The 26,486-nt window shown below is 37.4% G+C and overlaps 5 long non-coding RNA genes across 5 annotated transcripts; 3 read left to right on the forward strand and 2 right to left on the reverse strand.

Annotated features, from left to right (window-relative positions):
- The first annotated feature begins 231 nt into the window (after positions 1-231).
- Positions 232-2,431, forward strand: LOC132959814 (uncharacterized). The gene is made up of 3 exons (XR_009667104.1): positions 232-328; positions 628-726; positions 2,270-2,431. It is a non-coding gene; the product is annotated as an uncharacterized LOC132959814 (long non-coding RNA).
- A 6,157-nt stretch (positions 2,432-8,588) lies between these two features.
- LOC132959849 (uncharacterized) lies at positions 8,589-9,332 on the reverse strand. The gene is made up of 3 exons (XR_009667120.1): positions 9,254-9,332; positions 9,070-9,166; positions 8,589-8,674 (listed from the first exon to the last, which is right to left on the reverse strand). It is a non-coding gene; the product is annotated as an uncharacterized LOC132959849 (long non-coding RNA).
- An 11,365-nt stretch (positions 9,333-20,697) lies between these two features.
- LOC132959822 (uncharacterized) lies at positions 20,698-22,682 on the forward strand. The gene is made up of 3 exons (XR_009667107.1): positions 20,698-20,795; positions 21,095-21,193; positions 22,601-22,682. It is a non-coding gene; the product is annotated as an uncharacterized LOC132959822 (long non-coding RNA).
- Positions 20,898-22,994, reverse strand: LOC132959823 (uncharacterized). The gene is made up of 3 exons (XR_009667108.1): positions 22,977-22,994; positions 22,612-22,711; positions 20,898-20,954 (listed from the first exon to the last, which is right to left on the reverse strand). It is a non-coding gene; the product is annotated as an uncharacterized LOC132959823 (long non-coding RNA).
- Positions 22,995-24,099: 1,105 nt separating this feature from the next.
- On the forward strand, positions 24,100-24,954 carry LOC132959508 (uncharacterized). The gene is made up of 3 exons (XR_009667026.1): positions 24,100-24,191; positions 24,543-24,620; positions 24,900-24,954. It is a non-coding gene; the product is annotated as an uncharacterized LOC132959508 (long non-coding RNA).
- The last annotated feature ends 1,532 nt before the right edge of the window (positions 24,955-26,486 follow it).

The raw sequence follows: 26,486 nt of genomic DNA on the forward strand, positions 1-26,486 counted from the left end.
TGTCACTGCTGCTACGAGAGTAGGACCAGACACACACACACACACACACACACACACAGACACACACACTCTCTCTCACGTAAAACAGTCTGTATGTTTCTGCAGAACTCAAGATGAACACTTTCTCCTAAAACATATCTGTACCGTCTTGTGCTCGTCTGCCAGCTGCAGGTTGGTCTGATCTCTCTCCTCCACCTCTTGGCTCTTCTGCTCGTAGTTGACGACGAGCTCCTCCAGCGCCTGCAGCACCTCCTTCACCTCCTCCTTGGCCAGCTGGTTCTCCGTTTGCAGCCGGCACAGCTCCTCCTGGGAGGGACGTGGGGTCAGAGTGAGTTCATGCAAAAATGATCATCCTTATGAAATCCATGTTTAAATGAAAATACTTGATATTTCTTTTGTATTTCATAGGCTGAGAGACAAACCTCCTCTGGTCCATCTTCTGCTCCTTGAGTTTGTTAGCCAGACTCTGTTGGTTGATCTCATCATCCTGTGAATTATTACAAGAAAAGGAGATCAAGTAATAATAATTAAATGAATAATAATAATTGAGAAAATGAAAGTATTTGTATTTAGTTTGAATCTTTAAGCAGGTTGTCTTCTAATGTTGTGTCTTGTCTTTGACTTTAGTCTATTCTTGTCTTCCAGCTGTTTGTACAGGTTGCTGATGTCCTCCTCGTATTTGCTCCGCTCGTGGCAACAATATTATTTGACTTTTCTTTCACAAAGGTAAGAAGTATTTTCAGTTGAAAAAAACAGTTAGTTCATTTAAAATGAGTAATGTATCAGAATGTATCATTTACTTTTCACGTATTGTACAATCCTGTAAATGAGCCATAGATGCTCCTAAAGTAAAAGTCTGTGATATTCTGTGATCACAGACTGTGATATTATCAATGAACTTAATATTATGTTTGAATGTTAATGGAGCACATAAGGTAGGTGAAGAAGACTTATGAGCATATGAAAGCAACCTTTTTAACTTGTAAATGTTTCCTTTTAATTTATGTGTTTAATCTGAACTATCTCATTGACCTGTAAAATGTACTCGTATCAAATATTTTAATCCTAATCAAAAAAAGCAGTTCAATCAAATTAATCATTTCAATTCAATCAATAAAAAGGTTTGTGGTATTTTCATTAAGAAAACCAAAGACAAATAAACTAATTAAATTGATTAAAAGGTAAGTTTGAAAAGTAAAATGAAGGAAAAGGTCTAAAGTAAAAATGCAGCTTTAATATAAATAATTTAGCAAACAATGATGTAAGACTCTAATTAAAGTTAAAGGTTTAAAATAAATGCATTATATCGTTTATAAATCACTTTATATAGAGAGGGCGCCCTCTGGTGTTTAGTTGTTGGTTACTGCACTTAAATAATAAATGAATCAGACTGCTGTTTCTTTGAGTAAATTAAACACAGAAAGCTGGATGAAGAGATTGTTGTCTTAGTTTACCTGTTAGCTTTTTTGGTTGACTTGTTAGCTGTTGTCTTGGTTACTTGTCAGCTGTTGTTTTATTTACCTTTTCGCTGTTGTTTTATTTACCTTTTAGCTGTTGTCTTGGTTACTTGTCAGCTGTTGTTTTATTTACCCTTTAGCTGTTGTTTTATTTACCTTTTAGCTGTTGTTTTATTTACCTTTTAGCTGTTGTCTTGGTTACTTGTTAGCTGTTGTTTTATTTACCTTTTAGCTGTTGTCTAGTCTTTAATGTTTGTTGTTTTTATCTTTCAGCTGTAGTTTTGTTTAGTTATAGATTTAGTTTAAAGTTGTATTGTCCGTTTTCTTTGATTTGTGTGTTGGATGAAACTTACTTAACTTACTAACTTACTTAATATAATGTAATATAATATAATGTACTAAATATAATGTACTTAATATAATTCACTGACTAACTTTTTTTTAAAAACGACATACTAACCTAAATTCATTAATGGTCCATTGTTCATGACATAAGATTTTATTTATTATATAAAATAATATAAACTATGGATCATCAGTGAAGTCACTAGAGACACTGTTTACATGATATGTGAATAAATATATGATAAAAGAAACTATTTATGTAGAAATGTCACTGTCTGCCTCTCGTCTCTCTGGATCTAGGTCATTGCTGAGTCCAGCCAGTGAGGCTCCAAACCTCCATGGAAATGTGAACAAAATGAGAGAAGATGCTGGTTTGAGGCGAACACACACAGACTGCACTGATGGTGAGAACTGGACGCAGATATCCATTTTAAAACCTGCAGGTTAGCGTGTGTTGTGGGTGCGAGCTGAACTGTACCTGTAGGTCTGTCTTGATGAGCGAGGCTCCTGCTTGGACCAGATAATGACAGATAGTTCTTTGACACAGGGACGCAGCTCGGTGAAGGACCGTCTCCCCCCTGGTCAACAGAAGAGAGAGAGAGAGAGACAACATCACCCGAGGAACAGACATCAACGGTGTCCGCTGCTTCTTTTGGTGTCTTGTGTTTATGATGGCACATATATCATCACATATAGACCGAACAGAGATCAGAGCACAGATAAAGACACAGCATCATCATCTACACTCCGTTAACATTTAAATAAAGTGTTTAGCATTTTAAAAACCTCATGGTTTCAGTTCAATGTTAGATGTTTTCAAGCACAAATAGAATCTGTACTTACTGCAGTTTTTCTGTAACGACTAAAAACTACTTAAAAGGCAGGGTTGGTGATTTTCTCCAGATCCACTTTTTAAGATTGTGGTTGAAATTGTCTTTTGGTCCTGACAATGAAAGCAATGAGCTGAGGTCTGCTTCTGGGTGCAGACGGAGCACTGAGGGAATACTACTTTTAGAAAATGATCAACCCTGCCTTTAACCCAGACAAGACTCTCTCTTACCTGCTTTTAGTAAAGTGTCTTGAGATAACATTTGTATTGAGTTGGCGCTCTACAAAATAAAGATTGATTGAACTGACTTATTGTTTTACAAGCCTGTCATTGAAAGTTTCCCATTTATTCAAACACTAGAATACAGAAAGAAAAAAACTACATATTCCTATTTTGAATAAAACTACATACATACCTATGATGAAAAGAACCCACATACATTCATTAATGGTAAATAAAACAACTACTAAGGATTCTTTTAATGAGCTACATCTGGTTATTTGGTATACTCTTAAAGGTACAGGTAAAGGTACTGCTACAGGAAGTGACTGTTCAAACAGGAAGTGCCCTGCCTATAAAGGAAGCAGGAAGTTGAGGGTTCCTTCTTTAATCTTCAAGACTGCACACAGCAGGTAGCAACAGAAATGTAAGTTCCTTCACTTTACTTAAGTTAAGGTTTAGCATGTAGCTTAACATTAGCCTTGTTATAATTTGTTGCGTATTGCATCTGATTGATGTAACATAACATGTGGCTTAGCATTAGCATGTAGCTTAGCATTAGTAACAACTAAGCTTTCTTTTGTCCTGTATTAGTTTATTGTTTATTGGAGAACTTTGGTAATGACTAAACTAAATGTTCTTGTGTCTTGTAGTTTTCACTCCTTCTTCAATCTGGTGAATAAATGAAAAGAGGAGTTTGTCTGACTGTCAACCTACGTGCACCAAACAGGTGGAGGACTGTACACACACCTGTGGAGGATGTAGAGGACCATCTCTTTACTTCCTGCACTGGCAGCGTGATGACGTCACCTGCAGCCGGACGAGTCGAGTGACGTGAGGTCGGCTCCCTTCAGGTGGTGCGGTGGCTCCCTCCTTCAGGTCCGGCGGTTCCCTTCTGGTGCGGTGGCTCCCTTCAGGTGCGGCGGCGGCTCCCTCCTTCAGGTGCGGCGGCGGCTCCCTCCTTCAGGTGCGGCGGTGGCTCCCTCCTCCAGGTGCGGTGGCTCCCTCCTTCAGATGCGGCGGTGGCTCCCTCCTCCAGGTGCGGCGGCTCCCTCCTTCGGGTGGTGCGGTGTGAAGGTCTGAAACTGTCACTCACCTTCTTTAAGTCTTTGTTCTTCACACACTCAACCAGCAGCTCTACAGAGAGAATGTTAAAAATGTTTGATTTGCATTTTAATTAAAAATAGAAACTGTTTTAAGTTTGTTCAAGCTGTTTCAATCGTCTTGTTTAATGTAAATGATTTTCTATTAGGATACATGCTTATTGCTTAATGTTAACTTTCATTCATCAGTCCACTTTTATTCACTTATCTCCAAATCACAAGGAAAGTTATCTCCAGACACTGTACAATAACAAACATTTGGTACGTTTAAACTAATTGTGATGTGTTTTTTGTTTAAAACACTTTTAGGGGCAGCCTGACCAAAACAAGATGAAGAGCTGTTAACATGTATGCTACACCACGCTGCCTTACCTGCTTCAACATCTGGTGAGTATTTTTCTTGGTTATTGTTTTTATTTTAACTGTTTGAGTCAGTCATATTCTTTTAAATTTTAATCTTAACTCTCCTTGATGTAGATGTAGCGATTCTCTTGACCTAATTAAATGATTAAAAATTAGTATCAGAATGGCCCGTTTACTTTTCACGTATTGTACAATCCTAGCTGTAAATGACCCATAGATGCAACCTGAACTGAACTTTAAACCCTGATGTCTTTGTTTCTTGTGTCTGATATTCCAGGTGTTTCCTCGCTCTGAGAACTCTGATCTGTGCTGCAGCTGGAAGGATTTTCTTTGGATTAAAGTTTACCTGTTAACTAACTTGTAGCTTTTCTGTGCAGTTTTCTTTATAGATTTAAAGTTTTATTGTCTGTTTTCTCTTTGCCACTTTCATAATAAATAAAATATTAAACTCTTAATTTGTCTCATGTTTGTGTTGTCAGCATCTTTAATTCCTAAAGTTTTGTTGTAGTTGTTTCCTCCTTTGTCACACACAGCTGTGAACTTGTTTGAATATTTTATTATAAAATTTAATGTAATTAAAGACTACAATAAACATGTTTCCTCAAACAGACATGAAAGCTGTAAACTACTATAAATAAAACAGCTGGCAGATAACCAGAGCCTGATCACAGATGTAACACATCTCTCTCCTCCACAGGTACAGAAGTCACTATGATGCAGAATGAACACAGCAGTAGTTTTATTACAATAAAATATTGAACAGACATGAACTGTGTTTTTTCTATACATCAGCACAATACAATAAGGCGTCACAGACGTCCCCATTGGGTAGGAGCTCAATGCTTTCTTAATGTTGTTTTATTATGTTCCAGGTTTAGGTCGTATAGATGTTTAGACTCAGTTATTTTAATCATTTCATCCTTTTTGTAGTGGAGGAACATCAGGTGTTTAATTAAATAAGGATTATAAAAATGTAGTATTTCATTAAACACCTGATGATCCTCCAAAAAGGATGAAATGATTAAAATAACTGAGTCTAAACATCTATAAGACCTAAAACCTGGAACATAATAAAACAACATCAAGAAAGCATTGAGTCTCCTACCTGAGCAGGAAGACGGCCACCGACAGGGGATCCTCCTGGAAGACGTCAACAGAGTTCCTGTTGGAGAAGAAAAACTCATTTTAGTTCATCAAGTTAATAAAACTCAGAAAATGTTTGTGATTATTCAACATTGTGATGATTGGAATAAACCTGAGTTTCATCATTCACTGTAAATTATCTGTGTTTAACTTCACTTTAAGGGTTTTCTATGAGACTGAAGCAAACTTAAATTCAAAGTTTAAATGTAGAATATAATATAGAAACATGAAGTATAAGGTCTTAAGAAACATCTTTACCATACATTAACTGTCACAAGAACAAAAACTTTAATTAAAGTTAAAGGTTTAAAATAAATACATTATATCGTTTATAAATCACTTTATATAGAGAGGGCGCCCTCTGGTGGTTAGTTGTTGGTTACTGCACTTAAATAATAAATTAATCAGACTGCTGTTTCTTTGAGTAAATTAAACACAGAAAGCTGGATGAAGAGCTTTTACTTTTTAAATTAAATAAATTAAGTTTATTCATATTACTTTATCAAGATGAACATTTAATCTCTGAGCTCTGTGAACAGTAATGTTTACAAATTAATTTGACCTCGGATTAACTAATTTACATATTAGTCAATCAACTTAAATTGAGGTTATTGTTTTATTTCAACTCTTCAATCTGATATTAGTTTAAATTATAAGTTTTGTTTTAAAAGTGGCTTTACTTTTACCCGGTGTTTAAACAATTAGTTTAACAGGAGAAAACAAGTTCAAAGGTTACCTTCATAATATTGATAAATGTTATCATCATCTTACTTTGACGATGTTTCCGCTTAACAAACATTTAGCATGAGCATTAGCCCACGTGTTAGCATTAGCATACAGCCCCACGTGTTTCTATTTTGTGTCTTTTCACACAAAACTTTGAATGACTCACTGAGTATCTAGACTTCATCTTTCCTTCCCCGGCTCCTTCTTCTTCCACCGCTTTGATCGACAGCCAGGCTGCCCGCGGTCCGCACCGCTTACCTGGTCGAAACAATGATATACACACCTGAGAACACCTGAACACACCTGGGCGTGATTACCGGAAGCTTCGACCGGAAGTGTCGCGGAAAGTTTCTATGGAAGAAATGAAAAAGTTATAAATAAGAGGACACATAAACAAGACTAAGTCAAAAATCAAATGTTTTATTGATAAAACATATTTCTTAATGTAATTTACTTGTTTTTATGTTTTTTTAAACTTTGAACTCTTGGTAACCAAGCAACATGACGAAGTCAAACTCGGGTCACCATGGTAACTAACTGCATTCGTTAGCAGGGGACGAAGCTAACCTGTTTTCCGGTCTTTAGGACACTGACTGAATTCTTACCCACAGATAAATTCACTGCTTAATGATGTTTACCTCCAGTTTCTCTCTTCCTTTCCCTCTCGTTCTCCAAAGTGTCTAAGAAGCAGATAAATAAAGACACGGGATGAGTGAAAACTTTGTACTGAAGCTCCGAAGTTAGTTTGAGATACTAATGTGTAAAGATGGAGTTTAAAGGTGAAACTGCGCCCTCCTGTGGTCACTCTGTGAATTACTGCATTTGGATTTTTTCTTTTCACCTTTCTTGTTCTAGATACAACAAATTCAAACTGCTTTCTTTGTTTTATTTCTTTATAAATAAATGTGACTTCACTTAATCACAGATAACATATTTTTTTAATTATAAAGCAACTGTTTACTGCTTATGTTAACTAAAATCCATTGTCTGTTAATCACATGCATGTTAGTCTCTCAAAGAATCTGAAGTGTAACTTCATTGATTGCATATTCTTGTGTACGTTGGAGCATTTCACTACTGAGGAAGAAAGCAGATTGTGTTCCCATGACATATTAGGCAATATATTTTTCTTATTTTCTTATTAGTGGTAGATAATTAAAGACTACAATAAACAAGTTTCCTCAAAATCAAAGAAAACAGACAATGAAAGCTGTGAACTACTCTAACTAAATAAAACACAGCTGGCAGATAAGGGTTTTTGTTTTGAATCCATGTCTTTTTAAGCCTTTTCTGCCTCGTAATTATCGGGCAAAAATATAAATTCTTTGACTTCCAAGTAGAGTGAATGTAATCACTCAAATGTGTCTAGAAGGTGACTGGTTACTGCACTGACCTGTATCTAATTTAAACGTAGTGAGGGTCTTTACCACACCTCTAAGAGCAGATAAAATGATCATCAGAGTTCAACCACTGACGAAACAAAGACACTGAAAGAGAGTACAGAAAGAAGACTTGGATGAAATGAAGAAACTTCTCAGTTGACAGTTTTGGACTCACTCCAAGTCTGCACTCAGAAAGAAGAAAAGCAGAGCAGAATTGATTTGCTTTCTTCAGAAGAAGAAAAAGAAAAGAGAGTGTTGCTTACAATCAGAGGACAGGTTATTCTGTCTTAGTCTGTCTTAGACAGACCCCTTTAAAAGACAGACTAAAGGGGTTTCACACTTGCAGAAAACTCCTGATATTTGCAGGAGGAGCTGTATGTGTGAATGCAAATGCACAAATTCTTCGTTTGGACTTCACCCAGAGTTTCTCCTGCCAGAACCCTACTGTAGTTTTCTTTTCAACAGTTAGTCAGAGTGAGCTGATGTGAGAACGCAGCAGAATATTATCTGGAATATTCACCTCGGGCCAATGGGAGGGGGAGTGACGTTTATATCCTGTGACTGCTGCTCGACCACAGACTGTCTGCACGCCACCTCTACCATCTCCGTGCTCTAATGAACCTGCTGCTGCATGTTTCCTGTTCTCCAGTTTGTTCTTCTCCACTCTTTAGTTCAGATTGTGATTCTGTTCAACTACACGTAGCATTGATATAAAGACAAATATTCTCATTATAACGTCGTATACCTCAGGAGACCCCTCGCCGCCCCCCCTCCTGTCTGACAGTTGTAGTCCCCAGCTGTGAGGTGAACAACCAGATCAGGAGAATCTCCGGAGCAGTCGTCCTGAAATGATCTAGATATTTTCAGGAGTGCAGATGTGAAAACGACTTAAATTCACGCCTTTGCATGTAGAACAGTTAAATTCATGCAACTGGAGTACATGTTTAGATTTTTATACTTTCTGATTAATATTTCTTTCTCTGTATGTTAGATGTCATGCATGCAACAACATGACACTTAAGCTGATGCACTATTCAGTGTAGAGCAACAAACTGAGGCTGCCTCTACCTGAACATCAAGCTCTTCAAATCCAAGCAGATTGTTGGTCTGAGCAGAGCAAGAGGAAGAAAAAACACACAGCAAAACTTAGCTCCCATTACTGGCCAAACCCCATAAAAACATCTCCAAATTTAAGCTTTGGTTACTGGTTTGCGACACGACAATACTTGAAGCAACTGCATTTAAGATCAATAAGGACAAAATAACAGATAAATACAGACAGAGTAAAGCTGGGTTTAAATTTCTACACATCTACCGGTTCATCTCAGATGGACATATCATGCAGTTTACTCGTCTACAATCATCTGAGGTGTTGTTTCTTTACAGGTGATGAATTAACAGAAATCTTCACCTGTAAAAAAAAACCCCTGTGCAGACTGTCAACAGCAGTATTTAAAGAGGTGCTCACAGAAGCTGGTTCAGCAGCTTATCAAAATACTCACCACAGCATCAATGTCTCTGGGGCCGACTAACTGTGACAAAGCCCTGTAGTCATCAGGAGACATGGGCAACATGTTGTCCTGCAGTCTGGACGGATGTCTGAACAGAAAGCAAATCCAAGTTAAATCTGCTCAATGCATTACCAATAACATATTTTGTGTTTAAAAAGTGACATTCTCTGCTCACACTTCAGAGACAGAAATGAGCTCTGTCTTCATGTAGCTGCTCCTCTCTGGATTGTTCTCCACATCCATGGGCTCCTGAGCTAAAAGTCAAATAAACACAGATTCAATGCTGGTGCTAAAGGGAGATATCTACTGGATCAAAGAGTCTCACATTCTTCCTTTACATAAGACATGAACAGCATCAGTCCTTCACTCACTGCAGAGGTCGTATTCCATCCAGGTAAAGGTGATGGCTCCCTCTCTGCTGCTCTCACTGAACCTGAGCAGGAAGGTCCCGGGACACTTATCACTGAGCAGAGCCTTCTCCCTCTCCTTACTGATGAAGCCCATGATGGAGCTGCACACACACACACACACACACACACACACACACACACACACACACACACACACACACACACACACACACACACACACACACACACACAGAAAATGACTCAAACATTCTTTCGATCCACAACCAGAAGGAATACGCTTTCTCGTTGGCACTCTGCTTACGGACAAATACATTCAGTTCAAAGAGAAGATGTAGTTTTAACTTTATGATGCACCAAAAAGACTCCATTAGTATCTGCTAACCTGTACATGTTTCTCTTATTGCAGCTTTTGGTTAAATTACAGATTTGAATACAGATTTTATTCATTTTTAACTTGTGGTATTGAAAAGTCTCACAGATGTTGACGATCTTAAATCTCAGGCTGAATGGGGCTCACCTTGCAGAACTTGATCATGTCCACTAGATGGCAGCCAAACTATGCTGTTTCATTTAACATCCAATATTTCCCCACTTCCGTTCGGGGTCGATGGGGACAGTGTACGAACCATTTTAGTTCAAATAAAATTAAATACCTTCGATTGTCGACAGAATAGCTAATGCTTCATTTTTCAATACATATATGGGCTAACTACGCTCTCAAGAGTGGGAAAAAATCAAATGTTTTTTAAAACACAAATGTAGTTCCACATTTTGTCCATTGGGGGCAGTATAGACACAACAAACAGTGTAAAGATGGAGAATCTGGCAGATTTACACTTCGTAAAAACACATTTAAAATAAAACCTTCAAACACTTTATATTATAATCAAAACATTTTTTATTTTCTTTCTTTTACTACCAACACACACACACACACACACACACACACAGAGGTCAGAGGAAACGTGAAAATATCTGACAGAAAAAGTATTTTTAGTTCCTAAAAAGGAAATTGTACAGCTTCTTTACCAAGCAGCTCCTCCTTACAGCGTAAGCCAATCATCGCTTAGGATCAACAACATGAGCCCGCCCTTTCATTTTCAACAGCCAATGAGAACGACGGACGGTGGCTATTCTGTCAGTTAGCAAGCTCACCCTGATACCATTAACAAAACGTGTGTTTTTTCATGAAAATACTCAGTATATGTGCAAGATAAAGGAATAAACACTTGTTCTTATGTGCTTAATCGACTCAAAGGAAACTGTCGCTTGTGGACGTCCTGTTCCAACAGCAGAACAAAAAGCGTTTGGGTCAGGACTCCTGTGAAGCACATCAACACTCAGGACATCTGCACTCAGCTTCCAATCAACATCAAGCCTCCCTCTGTGATCACAGTTCCTGCCCTCATATCATGATCAGCTGATCATGAAAATAAAAACTGTCCTTGCAGTTTATGCACGATTTTACCAGCCAGTCAGTGATGGTCGTAAACAAAGAAGGTTCAGATGTTATCCATACCTGCCTCTCCATGGAAGCAGGTATGAGTTGAAGTTTGGATCAGAGCATCCATGCAAACCTACGCAGCAAAGAGTTTTTACTACCAACATCATTTTCATAAGAATTGAACTTAAAAGTAGAGAAAGTCCTTTAGCTGCAGTTCTTAAAATGTCAACTGGATGCAGCCTCATTCTGACTAATGCAGGAAAATCATTCTGTCCACTGAGATAAAGATTCTCTGTGGCAGCTTTGGAAAAGCTAACCAGAGGAGTCGATGGTAACTTATCAGGTTAGACTCGTGCTTTACAATTAGGCTAGACTAAAACACCAGGCTGGTTTTGATTCATCGCCAGCCCCTTTGCTGAACAACATTCCTTCTTTTTCTCTTTTTCTCCCGACTTTCCGTCACTACAGTTCTATCTGGAAGAAAAGACAACATTTCCCAAACATACAAGATTCAAGTAAAGGACACAGAAAAAGTTATAAACTTTCTCAACTGCACAAAAAGTTTTGATTCAAGATCATAAGCCCTTTGTCCTCAACCCACTTTATTACAACTTAACTTGTCAAACCATGCTTTGAAATGATCCCAGTTGATGTCATTTTGCAGTCGTGTGAACACGAGCCGGATAATTTAATGGAATCGGACAACTCTCGTGTCAAGTTGTTTCTTATACTTCCAATGCGTTGTGCATTGAAGCTATAAAACACCAAGCTTTGAAAATCTTTTACAATACTGCACTTGCATTCAAACATTAAGTCTCTCAGCCCAACACAGGCTCAGCCTTTCACTTTCAGTAATACTTCAATTCCACCCATTAACTCAGAGCATGCTCAGACAACTTACTCTCTTAAATTATTATGCTGCAAGGAAAGGCAGAGCAGCAACCACAGGGTTAGTTTCTAGTTGACAAACTGACTTTGCATGCTTAATGCTCCTGAAGGTGTTTTCTATCACTCAAATCACTGTGATGCATATCAGCACAGATCACAGAGAGGAGTTTGAAAACAAGCTTTGGGACGAGGGAAGGACAATCTGACAGCTCGGAGTCATTAGGTTCATGTTTAAAAAAAATAAAGGCACACATGGAAGACGCAGGGATTGTTCTGGTCAAGGTTCAAGTTTTCAATCTATCTGTGCACTTTAGAATATGTGCTCCTATAATGTTTCTTATGTTTTATCTTTGTTTAGTGATGAATGACTTTCGTTGTATATTATCTCTTTACTAACACATGTGCTTGCATTCATAGATGTCATCGAGTGCGTCAGATTTGGACAGCATCAGCACAAGTTAACAGTGCGACACATGAGGAAAAAACAACTTCATGAAGGTGACAGTTGCCTCAAAGCTGTGAACTTCCTTGGTTTTCTGTAATAATTCCCCCATGTTCACTGCACTTTGTGGACATGAAGTATGGTTTGTAATGTCTCAGGATGCTCCAAAGAAGGCATGATGCATGGAGGAGCTATGCTAAGCACATACATGCAGAGCTAAAACCTAAAGTAGGACCACAGTTTCTGTTGTTTTTATCATATTTTATGTTTTAAAATCAGCTGTCAGCCAAACTTGTGAATTAAGAAACAACTTCAGAGTCCTGTCCTTGGAAGTAATCCTTGTGCCCCTTTCTAAATGGGATGCTACTGGGTCTTAGTTTAGACTTGAGACAAAATATTTTGCATCCCTTTCACTGAAAACAAAGCTTCTGTGTCCTGCAGACACCAGGGTCTCCTCAAGAACAGCCACAGTGGTCGACCACCATGGATGGGAGCTTTCCATAGATTATCTGCTCTTTGTGGTTAAAGTACAGCATATTGATGGGCGACATTTTGGTGGGTGTGCAGCAGGGCCCTGCAGTGCCCCGCGGGTTGGCCTTGTTCACCAGGTGAGCTAGAGGACTAACTCTGAGTCCGGGGATTGTGTGTTCGAACCTCACCTGGGTCCAGTGAATTTTAAAGTCCAAATACACCTGGAGAAAATCCCAAAGTGTGAAGGGCATCTGTGGTGTGGTGGATTAGATTCTTAACTCTGAAGGCACCCATGGTGGAAGTGCTGAGAAACAAAGAAACATCATCACAATATTTTCAGATCACAGTGAATGGAGAGGGCTGTTATTAACAGTCGTGATGGGATTACTAAATCACTCCACTTATTCATCATTTTTTAAGGTACTTGTACTTTACTTTGAGTATTTTCTGCTCCATTTATTTATTGTGATAAAGTTCCCCATGATTATATAATGTAATAGGCTACATATTGGCTTTACTTACACGAAACATGCTGCATACACACACATTCATTATGAATATGTGATGGCTAAAAATAACGACAGCTAAGTGTTTTAAAGTATATATTTTATTATAATTAAATGCTTTGTTGTGCTTCAAATGATCTACATGATATTGAAGGTTTTAACTCTTTGTGGCTGTAATGTAACTTCTACACTTTACAACCATAGACTGTAAATATTACAGTATAGCTCACCTGGAGGTTAACAGCCTCGTCAGGTCTGCATCATGCATTCATATTACACTGCTGCCCTCTGCTGGCACTAAGTTACAATTACATCCAACAGTCACTATAACACAAATGTTTCCTCTTTTTAACGATTCAGCTTTTTTTCCACCACATAAATGTGTGGAAAATATAAATAGTGCAGTTACTTCTGTATAGCATACAGTAGTTTACCTACCAATATTTTCAACCATCTTTTATACTTATCTCAGAATATGTTAAAACAAACTAAATGAAAAGACTTAATCATTTGTAAATGTTTGGAAATTAAAGTGACTACACCTATAACTACTACAAGATTGAACATGTGTTTGTAATGTAAAATATTAGTGTTTTGTTTGGTATAAAAGCAGGAGTGTTTGGATAATTTCACTATTAGACAAATCATTTAAACAACAGATCCACAGATTATAAATCTAAAAATGAATGTTTTATTTATTTTCGGTGTTTTACTTAATTTTGTTATTGTTATTGTGTCTCCTAATTCACAATGAGTTCTCTCCGTCGATACGACCTTTACCTGGGAGTGACACGGCCAACGTCACTTCCGCTGCTGCGCGTCACGCTCAGGTGTGCTCCTCAGGTGCGCCAAAGTTAATATCGACCCTGTGACCACTCGAGCGGATGACGGGTGTCCGAGTTTGGATGAGAATGCTGCGAAAAGAAGAATTGAAGACGAAGAAGAAGAAAAAACGTGTTTGTATGTTTGTATGCTAATGCTAATGCTAACTGAACCATAACAACATCGTCTGTCTGAGAGATTCAACCAAAAGTGAAGAGAAAGTTGTTGTTTGAACTCAACATTCAGGGTTTTCTTCTTGTTTCTTTGTACAGGTGTGTGCAGGTGTTTCCTCGCTCTGTGCTGTAGCTCTGAGGTAAAATGATTTTCTAAACATTACTGTTCACAGAGCTCAGAGATTAAATGTTCATCTTGATAAAGTAATATGAATAAACTTCATTTATTTTATTTAAAAGTAAAAGCTCTTCATCCAGCTTTCTGTGTTTAATTTACTCAAAGAAACAGCAGTCTGATTAATTTATTATTTAAGTGCAGTAACCAACAACTAACCACCAGAGGGCGCCCTCTCTATATAAAGTGATTCATAAACGATATAATGCATTTATTTTAAACCTTTAACTTTAATTAGAGTTTTTGTGACAGTTAATTTTGTAAGTCAATAAAGTAATTTGATATTTAAGATTACATCATTGTATGGTAAATTATTTATATTAAAGCTGCATTTTTACCTTTTAGTTAATTAAATTAGTTTTTAGTTTTTCTTCATGAAAATACCACAAACCTTTTTATTGATTGAATTGAAATGATCAATTTGATTAAATCTGATTATTCGATTAGGATTTAAATATTTGATATAAGAGTACATCTTACAGCTCAATGAGATAGTTCAGATTAAACACATAAATTAAAAGGAAACATTTACAAGTTAAAAAGGTTGTTTAAAAATTGATTTTATTAACTTTCATATGCTCATAACTTCTTCACCTACCTTATGTGCTCTATTATATTAAGTTCATTGATAATATCACAGATCAATTACAACTCTGAATATATATTATATATATATATATATGTATAGAGCAGTGTCTTTCCCCCCAAAGCTCGATCAGGTTAAAGGTAAACAAACTTGTAGAACTTATAATATAAGATAAATCTGTTAAGATGTTTCTTAAGACCTTATACTTCATGTTTCTATATTATATTCTACATTTAAACTTTGAATTTAAGTTTGTTTCGGTCTCATCCAAAAGCCTTAAAGTGAAGTTAAACACAGATGATTTACAGTGAATGATGAAAGTCAGGTTTATTCCAATCATCACAATGTTGTATAATCACAAACATTTTCTGAGTTTTATTAACTTGATGAACTAAAATGTGTTTTTCTTCTCCAACAGGAACTCTGTTGACGTCTTCCAGGAGGATCCCCCGTCGGTGGCCGTCTTCCTGCTCAGGTAGGAGACTCAAAGCTTTCTTAATGTTTTATTATGTTCCAGGTTTTAGGTCTTATAGATGTTTAGACTCAGTTATTTTAATCATTTGACTTCATCCTTTTTGATCAGCTAGAAGTCGATTTAGAGTTGAGGAACATCAGGTGTTTAATGTAAAACTACATTATTATTTTTTAATCTATTAGGTATCGTTAATCGACAGCTTATGTTAGCTACATAGCATTATGTGTTTTTGTATGTTGATGTTAAAGCTGATTTAAGGAGTTATGACCTCCTTTAGACATGGACATCCAGTGCTGGTATTACTTCTCTGATCTAACGTTATCCTGAAGGTAGCATCAGTGTCCTGAATGTTAAAGTGAACTATTTTCCCTGAAAATGATTTGAATCACTTCTCCTTTGACGGGTTAAAGAGAGTTTAACTTTTAACAGGACACTGATGCTACCTAGATCAGGAAGTAATACCAGCGCTGTATGTCCATGTCTAAAGGAGGTCATAACTCCTTAAATCTGCTCAACATACAAAACTGATAACACTTTGTAGCTAACATCAGCTGTTGACATCGATAAGACCTAAAACCTGGAACATAATAAAACAACATTAAGAAAGCTTTGAGCTCCTACCCAATGGGGCTGGAGGATAGTGGGGGTAGTAGTGTAGTAACCCCCTCACCTGTGACACCTTATTGTATTGTGCTGATGTAACGTGTCATCATGAGGTCATCATGTCTGTTCAATATTTTATTGTAATAAAACTACTGCTGTGTCCATTTTGGCACATTTCTTTAGAGTGCTACTCACACGTTTAGCTGTGTTACACATTCCATGAATGCATGATGCTTACAAGTTATACCTCGTTGTAAAGGTGACCGATCAGGCTTTCCAACGATATAAAATACAACACCAATTAGTATTATTAAAGAAATAATTGACAAAATAATGTTTCCAAACTTTCTGAGGAGTTTATTTCCAACTTTACTTTAGTAAACTGAGCTCTCTTTGTACAAAGGTATAATATTAAATATCAACAATAAACTAATAAACAAAGACTAATATGTACAAGGCTAAATAGGATAGTGGTGCAGTGGTGAGTAGTGCAAAGATGGTTAAGTAAACATGAGGTCGTCCTTCATTTTAGAGTTGTTGCAGGATGTGTCAAACTGGCTCAAAGTAAGTGACAAAGGAAGGATATCACATGAAACAAGGTTTAAAAGGAAGTCAATTTATTATCAAATAATCATAATTATGTAAATCAGTCATGAATGCAATGTGTGGATGAGTGTAGTGTTGTAAAGTGGGAACAAAAGCAAACCAGTTGGTGGAGGCCTGGGAGAAAGAGAGGGGAGACACGTTAGAGTGGAAGCCACTTATAAGCAGAGTCCTGATGGACTCAGGTGTACCCAGGTGGACTAACGGCCTTCCTGACTCCGCCTGCTGTCTGCCAAGCCAGGAAGACAAACAAATGTAGACTTGAACAAAACAACACACAGATCCAGCATGAGAAACAGAGTCTGCATCTGTCTCTGTGGCTCAGGAGATAGATGGAGGACTTGGAGTCTGGAGGTTGTGGGTTCAAATCTTATCAGGACTCTGTGAATTTTAAAGGTGTCGGTCCTAAATGAAAGACTCAAGAGGAGAAACATTGTGAAGCACCTGTCAGTATGGATCCACAGGAAAGACACACACACCATTATCTTAAAGGTGTTGGTCCAAAGGAAAGAGTCAAGAGATCTGAGAAACATAGTAAAGCATCTGTCTCTGTGGCTAAAGAGATAGAAGGAGGACTTGGAGTCTGGAGGTGGTGGGTTCGAATCCTATCAGGACTCAGTGAATTTTAAAGTCTAACATCTGAAATGATGACGATAAATACGCCCGGAGCACATGTCATAGTGTGAAGGTATCGGTAGTGTAGTGGATAAGATTGCGGTTTCTGAGCTCTGTAGGTGGTGAGCATAGGTTCAAATCCCACTGTGTCTGGTGATGGAGGATTGGAATCTTATCAGGCAAATTTTAAAGTCAAAATCTGAAATGACGATGATAAATACGCCCGGAACACATCACCAAGTATGAAGGAACCGGTGGCCAAGTGGAATCATCCTTGCATCTGCAATGGATAGACGTTGGTTCAAGTCCAGCTTCCACGGCATCCGTTCCCGGAACTGCTAGGGGGGCATAAGTATCTGAAGTTTTGAGAGTGTTGAACAAAAGTTAGTTACATGTGTTGGCTCCCCCTGGTGTTTTGTGAGTAACACAAGTACAGGGTCATGAAAAAGAAGATCAAGTGTGTCTGAAGTTTTGTGAACATGTCAGACCCTTTTTTAAAGTGTTGGATGACTTAATGTACTAAATATAGTGTACTAACCTAAATTCATTAATCATCCATTGTTCCCACCATGACATAATATTTTATTTATTATATATACATATGGTCAATCATATATTAGGAGAATATGGTTCAAAGTTAAAAGGAGCATCAGTGAAGTCACTAGAGACACTGTTTACATGATGTGAACACCAAGAACACCTCTCCTCTCTCTGGATCATTCAGGGAACAGGAAGTTATAAAGGAAACAGGAAGTTGACAGTTCTTTCGTCAATCTGCACACAGCAACAGAAATGTAAGTTCATTTACTGAAGTTAAGGTTTAGCATTAGCATGTAGCTTAGCATTAGCAACAACTTGGATTAGTTTATTGTTTTAATTTATATAGAACTTTGGTAATGACTAAACTTCTTGTGTCTTGTAGTTTTCACTCCTTCAATCTGGTGAAGAAATCAAAAGAGGAGATCATCTCTTTGCTCCCTTCAGGTGCAGCTCCTGAAATTGAAACACAAAGTCTACATTTAGTTTGGACCGACAAAGACAAAGTCTACATTTAGTCTGGACCGACAAAGACAAAGTTTACATTTAGTTTGGACAGACAAAGACAAAGTTTACATTTAGTTTGGACAGACAAAGACAAAGTCTACATTTAGTTTGGACAGACAAAGACAAAGTTTACATTTAGTTTGGACAGACAAAGTTTACATTTAGTTTGGACAGACAAAGACAAAGTTTACATTTAGTTTGGACAGACAAAGACAACGTTTACATTTAGTTTGGACAGACAAAGACAAAGAGGTTCCTCATTGAACACATGTGAGTATGTAGAAATGAAAAGGTCTGGTTCATCTATCTGTAGAGAGAAGGTTCAAAATGTTTGATTTGCATTTTAAATTGAATTCATTCAAAATAAAACTGTTTGTTTAAGTTTGTTGAAGCTGTTTCAATCGTCTGCTTTCTGTTTAACACCCCGACATGTCATGACTCAAACTTAACCCTGTTAGTCAAACATCACTCACCAAACTCATCATACTGAAGGTGTACAGCTGCAGAGAGACGACAGACACGGCGGCTACATGCTAATGCTAAGCTACATGCTAATGCTAAGCCACGTGGTATGCTACATCAGATGCAATACGTCACAAATTATAACAAGGCTAATGTTAAGATACATGCTAATGCTAAGCTACATGCTAATGCTAAGCCACGTGGTATGCTACATCAGCTGCAATACGTCACAAATTATAACAAGGCTAATGTTAAGCTACATGCTTATGTTAAGCTACATGCTAATGCTAAACCTTAACTTCAGTAAAGGAACTTACATTTCTGTTGCTGCCTGCTGTGAGCAGATTAAAGAAAGAACCCTCAACTTCCTGTTTCCTTTATAACTTCCTGTTGATAAATCCAAAGCACTTCCTGTTAATAACCAGAGCACTTCCTGTTGATAAATCCAGAGCACTTCCTGTTAATAACCAGAGCACTTCCTGTTGATAAATCCAGAGCACTTCCTGTTAATGACCAGAGCACTTCCTGTTGATAAATCCAGAGCTACAGATTCACAGATATAAGAAGACCGATGAGTTCAGAAGTTCAGAAACAAAGCTACATGGACAGACAGGTGATCATTCATTTGATTTCGTCTGGTTGTGTTGGATGGATGTTTCTCGATCTTTCACTGAGTCCATTTGAACTTTTGTGATCTGTTGGTTTGGTGACCTAGCATCGTTAACAAAAAAAGGCCAATCAGAGTCCACAGTTTGAAGGTCTCGGTCTGGGACTAGAAGGAAAAAACATGAAATAACTTCACTCCCCGGTTGCGACCACAACCTTCCCGGTGTTAAGTGAGTAAAAGGTCCCCTGCACACACACATATTTGTGACTCTGTGTGGTCTTAGTGTGGTCTTGACTACAACACTCAGCTGAGTTCAGACAACGAGGACCAAAAGCTGTTGGGTTTTTAAATGACACTTTAAATGGGGGGATGAAATACTCAGCACAGTCTGCTGAAGGCCCTTCAGATCCTCTGATCTGATCCTCTGATCATTCAGCAGTCTGGACAGAAAATGTGGATGACTTGAGGACACACATACTAATGAATAATGGAGATGTGATGTGTTAGCTGGTACATACATGAGCTTCTGTAGTGTTGCATCTTTCTCCAGCTGTCTGTCATGAGTCTGCTCCAGTAACAGGCCCTGGTTGAAACAAAAAGGAGGAAAATAAAATGTATAATGTGGCCAGAGTTAATGTTGCTGTCTGCTTGAGTGTATGAAATCTGGCACTTCTAATTGAAGTAGTTTATGATTGTAAATGAATGAGCTCGTCCATCATCCTCTGCTGGTCTTGGATCTGGTCTCTGAGGCGGCTGAGCTGCTTGTGGTGAGCTGGTTCTCCAGCTGCTCCTCCAGAGTTTTGTGGAGATGTATAAACAGATTTGTGTCCTCACCTCGATGTCCTCGTCTCCATCATGTCTCCTTGTCATTGGCCTGAATGTTTGTGTGGGCGTCGGCCTGCGTGCTCTCCAGCTGTTTGCTGCGGTTCACCAGAGACTTGACCTCAGACTTCATCTTGCTGATGTAGAACCGAGCTACGGTGAACTCCTCCTCCACCGCTGAGCCGTTCCCCTTTGACTCTGAGGACTGAGGATGAGAGGGAGGTTACAGACGTTGAGAGTGTGAAAGATGTGTGTGTGTATATAAATGTGTGTGTCCGTTCTCACAGCTCACAGACATCAGTGGTGCTGCTACGAGAGTAGGACCAGACACACACACACACACACACACACACACTCATGTAAAACAGTCTGTATGTTTCTGCAGAACTCAAGATGAACACTTTCTCCTAAAACATATCTGTACCGTCTTGTGCTCGTCTGCCAGCTGCAGGTTGGTCTGATCTCTCTCCTCCACCTCTTGGCTCTTCTGCTCGTAGTTGACGACGAGCTCCTCCAGCGCCTGCAGCACCTCCTTCACCTCCTCCTTGGTCAGCTGGTTCTCCGTTTGCAGCCGGCACAGCTCCTCCTGGGAGGGACGTGGGGTCAGAGTGAGTTCATGCAAAAATGATCATCCTTAAGAAATCCATGTTTAAATGAAAATACTTGATATTTCTTTTGTATTTCATAGGCTGAGAGACAAACCTCCTCTGGTCCATCTTCTGCTCCTTGAGTTTGTCAGCCAGACTCTGTTGGTTGATCTCATCATCCTGTGAATTATTACAAGAAAAGGACATCAAGTAATAATAATTAAATGAATAATAATAATTGAGAAAATGAAAGTATTTGTATTTAGTTTGAATCTTTAAGCAGGTTGTCTTCTAATGTTGTGTCTTGTCTTTGACTTTAGTCTATTCTTGTCTTCCAGCTGTTTGTACAGGTTGCTGATGTCCTCCTCGTATTTGCTCCGCTCGTGGCAACAATATTATTTGACTTTTCTTTCACAAAGGTAAGAAGTATTTTCAGTTGAAAAAAACAGTTAGTTCATTTAAAATGAGTAATGTATCAGAATGTATCATTTACTTTTCACGTATTGTACAATCCTGTAAATGAGCCATAGATGCTCCTAAAGTAAAAGTCTGTGATATTCTGTGATCACAGACTGTGATATTATCAATGAACTTAATATTATGTTTGAATGTTAATGGAGCACATAAGGTAGGTGAAGAAGACTTATGAGCATATGAAAGCAACCTTTTTAACTTGTAAATGTTTCATTTTAATTTATGTGTTTAATCTGAACTATCTCAATGAGCTGTAAAATGTACTCGTATCAAATATTTTAATCCTAATCAAAAAAAGCAGTTCAATGAAATTAATCATTTCAATTAAATCAATAAAAAGGTTTGTGGTATTTTCATTAAGAAAACCAAAGGAAAATAAACTAATTAAATTGATTAAAAGTTTGAAAAGGAAAATGAAGGAAAAGGTCTAAAGTAAAAATGCAGCTTTAATATAAATAATTCATCAAACAATGATGTAAGACTCTAATTAAAGTTAAAGGTTTAAAATAAATGCATTATATTGTTTATAAATCACTTTATATAGAGAGGGCGCCCTCTGGTGGTCAGTTGTTGGTTACTGCACTTAAATAATAAATGAATCAGACTGCTGTTTCTTTGAGTAAATTAAACACAGAAAGCTGGATGAAGAGATTGTTGTCTTAGTTTACCTGTTAGCTTTTTTGGTTACTTGTTAGCTGTTGTTTTATTTACCTTTTAGCTGTTGTCTTGGTTACTTGTTAGCTGTTGTTTTATTTACCTTTTAGCTGTTGTCTAGTCTTTAATGTTTGTTGTTTTTATCTTTCAGCTGTAGTTTTGTTTAGTTATAGATTTAGTTTAAAGTTGTATTGTCTGTTTTCTTTGATTTGTGTGTTGGATGAAACTTACTTAACTTACTAAATATAATGTACTAAATATAATGTACTTACTATAATTTACTTAATAACTTTTTTTTTTAAATGACATACTAACCTAAATTCATTAATGGTCCATTGTTCATGACATAATATTTTATTTATTATATATACATATGGTCAATCATATATTAGGATAATATGGTTCAAAGTTAAAAGGAGCATCAGTGAAGTCACTAGAGACACTGTTTACATGATATGTGAATAAATATGTGATAAAAGAAACTATTTATGTAGAAATGTCACTGTCTGCCTCTCCTCTCTCTGGATCTAGGTCATTGCTGAGTCCAGCCAGTGAGGCTCCAAACCTCCATGGAAATGTGAACAAAATGAGAGGAGATGTCGGTTTGAGGCGAACACACACAGACTGCACTGATGGTGAGAACTGGACGCAGATATCCATTTTAAAACCTGCAGGTTAGCGTGTGTTTTGGGTGCGAGCTGAACTGTACCTGTAGGTCTGTCTTGATGAGCGAGGCTCCTGCTTGGACCAGATAATGACAGATAGTTCTTTGACACAGGGACGCAGCTCGGTGAAGGACCGTCTCCCCCCTGGTCAACAGAAGAGAGAGAGAGAGAGACAACATCACCCGAGGAACAGACATCAACGGTGTCCGCTGCTTCTTTTGGTGTCTTGTGTTTATGATGGCACATATATCATCACATATAGACTGAACAGAGATCAGAGCACAGATACAGACACAGCATCATCATCTACACTCCGTTAACATTTAAATAAAGTGTTTAGCATTTTAAAAACCTCATGGTTTCAGTTCAATGTTAGATGTTTTCAAGCACAAATAGAATCTGTACTTACTGCAGTTTTTCTGTAACGACTAAAAACTACTTAAAAGGCAGGGTTGGTGATTTTCTCCAGATCCACTTTTTAAGATTGTGGTTGAAATTGTCTTTTGGTCCTGACAATGAAAGCAATGAGCTGAGGTCTGCTTCTGGGTGCAGACGGAGCACTGAGGGAATACTACTTTTAGAAAATGACCAACCCTGCCTTTAACCCAGACAAGACTCTCTCTTACCTGCTTTTAGTAAAGTGTCTTGAGATAACATTTGTATTGAGTTGGCGCTCTACAAAATAAAGATTGATTGAACTGACTTATTGTTTTACAAGCCTGTCATTGAAAGTTTCCCATTTATTCAAACACTAGAATACAGAAAGAAAAAAACTACATATTCCTATTTTGAATAAAACTACATACATACCTATGATGAAAAGAACCCACATACATTCATTAATGGTAAATAAAACAACTACTAAGGATTATTTTAATGAGCTACATCTGGTTATTTGGTATACTCTTAAAGGTACAGGTAAAGGTACTGCTACAGGAAGTGACTGTTCAAACAGGAAGTGCCCTGCCTATAAAGGAAGCAGGAAGTTGAGAGTTCCTTCTTTAATCTTCAAGACTGCACACAGCAGGCAGCAACAGAAATGTAAGTTCCTTCACTTTACTTAAGTTAAGGTTTAGCATGTAGCTTAACATTAGCCTTGTTATAATTTGTTGCGTATTGCATCTGATTGATGTAGCATAACATGTGGCTTAGCATTAGCATGTAGCTTAGCATTAGTAACAACTAAGCTTTCTTTTGTCCTGTATTAGTTTATTGTTTATTGTAGAACTAAATGTTCTTGTCTTGTAGTTTTCACTCCTTCTTCAATCTGGTGAATAAATGAAAAGAGGAGTTTGTCTGACTGTCAACCTACGTGCACCAAACAGGTGGAGGACTGTACACATACCTGTGGAGGATGTAGAGGACCATCTCTTTACTTCCTGCACTGGCAGCGTGATGACGTCACCTGCAGCCGGACGAGTCGAGTGACGTGAGGTCGGCTCCCTTCAGGTGGTGCGGTGGCTCCCTCCTTCAGGTGCGGTGGCTCCCTCCTTCAGGTCCGGCGGCTCCCTTCGGGTGGTGCGGTGGCTCCCTCCTTCAGGTCCGGCGGCTCCCTTCAGGTGGTGCGGCGGCTCCCTTCGGGTGGCGCGGCTCCTGCAGCTGATGATTCAATTCAAAGACACGTGTGAGTATGTAGAAATGAGGTCTGAAACTGTCACTCACCTTCTTTAAGTCTTTGTTCTTCACACACTCAACCAGCAGCTCTACAGAGAGAATGTTAAAAATGTTTGATTTGCATTTTAATTAAAAATAGAAACTGTTTTCAGTTTGTTCAAGCTGTTTCAATCGTCTTGTTTAATGTTAATGATTTTCTATTAGGAAACATGCTTATTGCTTAATGTTAACTTTCATTCATCAGTCCATTTTTATTCACTCATCTCCAAATCACAAAAGTTATCTCCAGACACTTTACAATAACAAACATTTGGTACGTTTAAACTAATTGTGATGTGTTTTTTGTTTAAAACACTTTTAGGGGCAGTCTGACCAAAACAAGATGAAGAGCTGTTAACATGTATGCTACACCACGCTGCCTCACCTGCTTCAACATCTGGTGAGTATTTTTCTTGGTTATTGTTTTTATTTTAACTGTTTGAGTCACATATAGTCTCATTCTTGATTTTATTTGTAGGGCTAAATTTACATGCTACAAACTTTTAAATTTTAATCTTAACTCTCTTTTATGTAGATGTAATGATTCTTTTGACCTACTTAAATGATTAAAAATTAGTATCAGAATGGCCCATTTACTTTTCACATATTGTACAATCCTAGCTGTAACCTGAAATGAACTTTAAACTCTGATGTCTTTGTTTCTTGTCTGATATTCCAGGTGTTTCCTCGCTCTGAGAACTCTGATCTGTGCTGCAGCTGGAAGGATTTTCTTTGGATTAAAGTTTACCTGTTTAGTTAAAAGTTTTATTGTCTGTTTTCTTAACACACTTTGATAATAAATATTTAAGTTTAAATGTGTTGTCAGCATCTTTAATTCCTGATATATGTTTTGTTGTAGTTGTTTCCTCCTTTGAATATTTTATTATAAAATTTAATGTAATTAAAGACTACAATAAACAAGTTTCCTCAAACAGACATGAAAGCTGTAAACTACTATAAATAAAACACAGCTGGCAGATAACCAGAACCTGATCACAGATGTAACACATCTCTCTCCTCCACAGGTACAGAAGTCACTCTGATGCAGAATGAACACAGCAGTAGTTTTATTACAATAAAATAATGAACAGACATGAACTGTGTTTTTTCTATACATCAGCACAATACAATAAGGCGTCACTGGCGTCCCCATTGGGTAGGAGCTCAATGCTTTCTTAATGTTTTATTATGTTCCAGGTTTTAGGTCTTATAGATGTTTAGACTCAGTTATTTTAATCATTTCATCCTTTTTGTAGTGGAGGAACATCAGGTGTTTAATTAAGGATAATAAAAATGTGGTATTTTATTAAACACCTGATGATCATCCACTCCAAAAAGGATGAAATGATTAAAATAACTGAGTCTAAACATCTATAAAGACCTAAAACCTGGAACATAATAAAACAACATTAAGAAAGCATTGAGTCTCCTACCTGAGCAGGAAGACGGCCACCGACGGGGGATCCTCCTGGAAGACGTCAACAGAGTTCCTGTTGGAGAAGAAAAACAAATTTTAGTTCATCAAGTTAATAAAACTCAGAAAATGTTTGTGATTATACAACATTGTGATGATTGGAATAAACCTGAGTTTCATCATTCATTGTAAATTATCTGTGTTTAACTTCACTTTAAGGCTTTTGGATGAGACTGAAGCAAACTTAAATTCAAAGTTTAAATGTAGAATATAATATAGAAACGTGAAGTATAAGGTCTTAAGAAACATCTTTACCATACATTAACTGTCACAAGAACAAAAACTTTAATTAAAGTCAAAGGTTTAAAATAAATGCATTATATCGTTTATAAATCACTTTATATAGAGAGGGCGCCCTCTGGTGGTTAGTTGTTGGTTACTGTATTTAAATAATAAATTAATCAGACTGCTGTTTCTTTGAGTAAATTAAACACAGAAAGCTGGATGAAGAGCTTTTACTTTTTAAATAAAATAAATTAAGTTTATTCATATTACTTTATCAAGATGAACATTTAATCTCTGAGCTCTGTGAACAGTAATGTTTAGAAAATCATTTTACCTCGGATTAACTAATTTACATATTAGTCAATAAACTTAAATTGAGGTTATTGTTTTATTTCAACTCTTCAATCTGATATTAGTTTAAATTATAAGTTTTGTTTTAAAAGTGGCTTTACTTTTACCTGGTGTTTAAACAATTAGTTTAACAGAAGAAAACAAGTTCAAAAGTTACCTTCATAATATTGATAAATGTTATCATCATCTTACTTTGACGATGTTTCCGCTTAACAA

Source organism: Labrus mixtus, chromosome 24 (assembly GCF_963584025.1).
Source record: "Labrus mixtus chromosome 24, fLabMix1.1, whole genome shotgun sequence".
Lineage (NCBI taxonomy): Eukaryota > Metazoa > Chordata > Actinopteri > Labriformes > Labridae > Labrus > Labrus mixtus.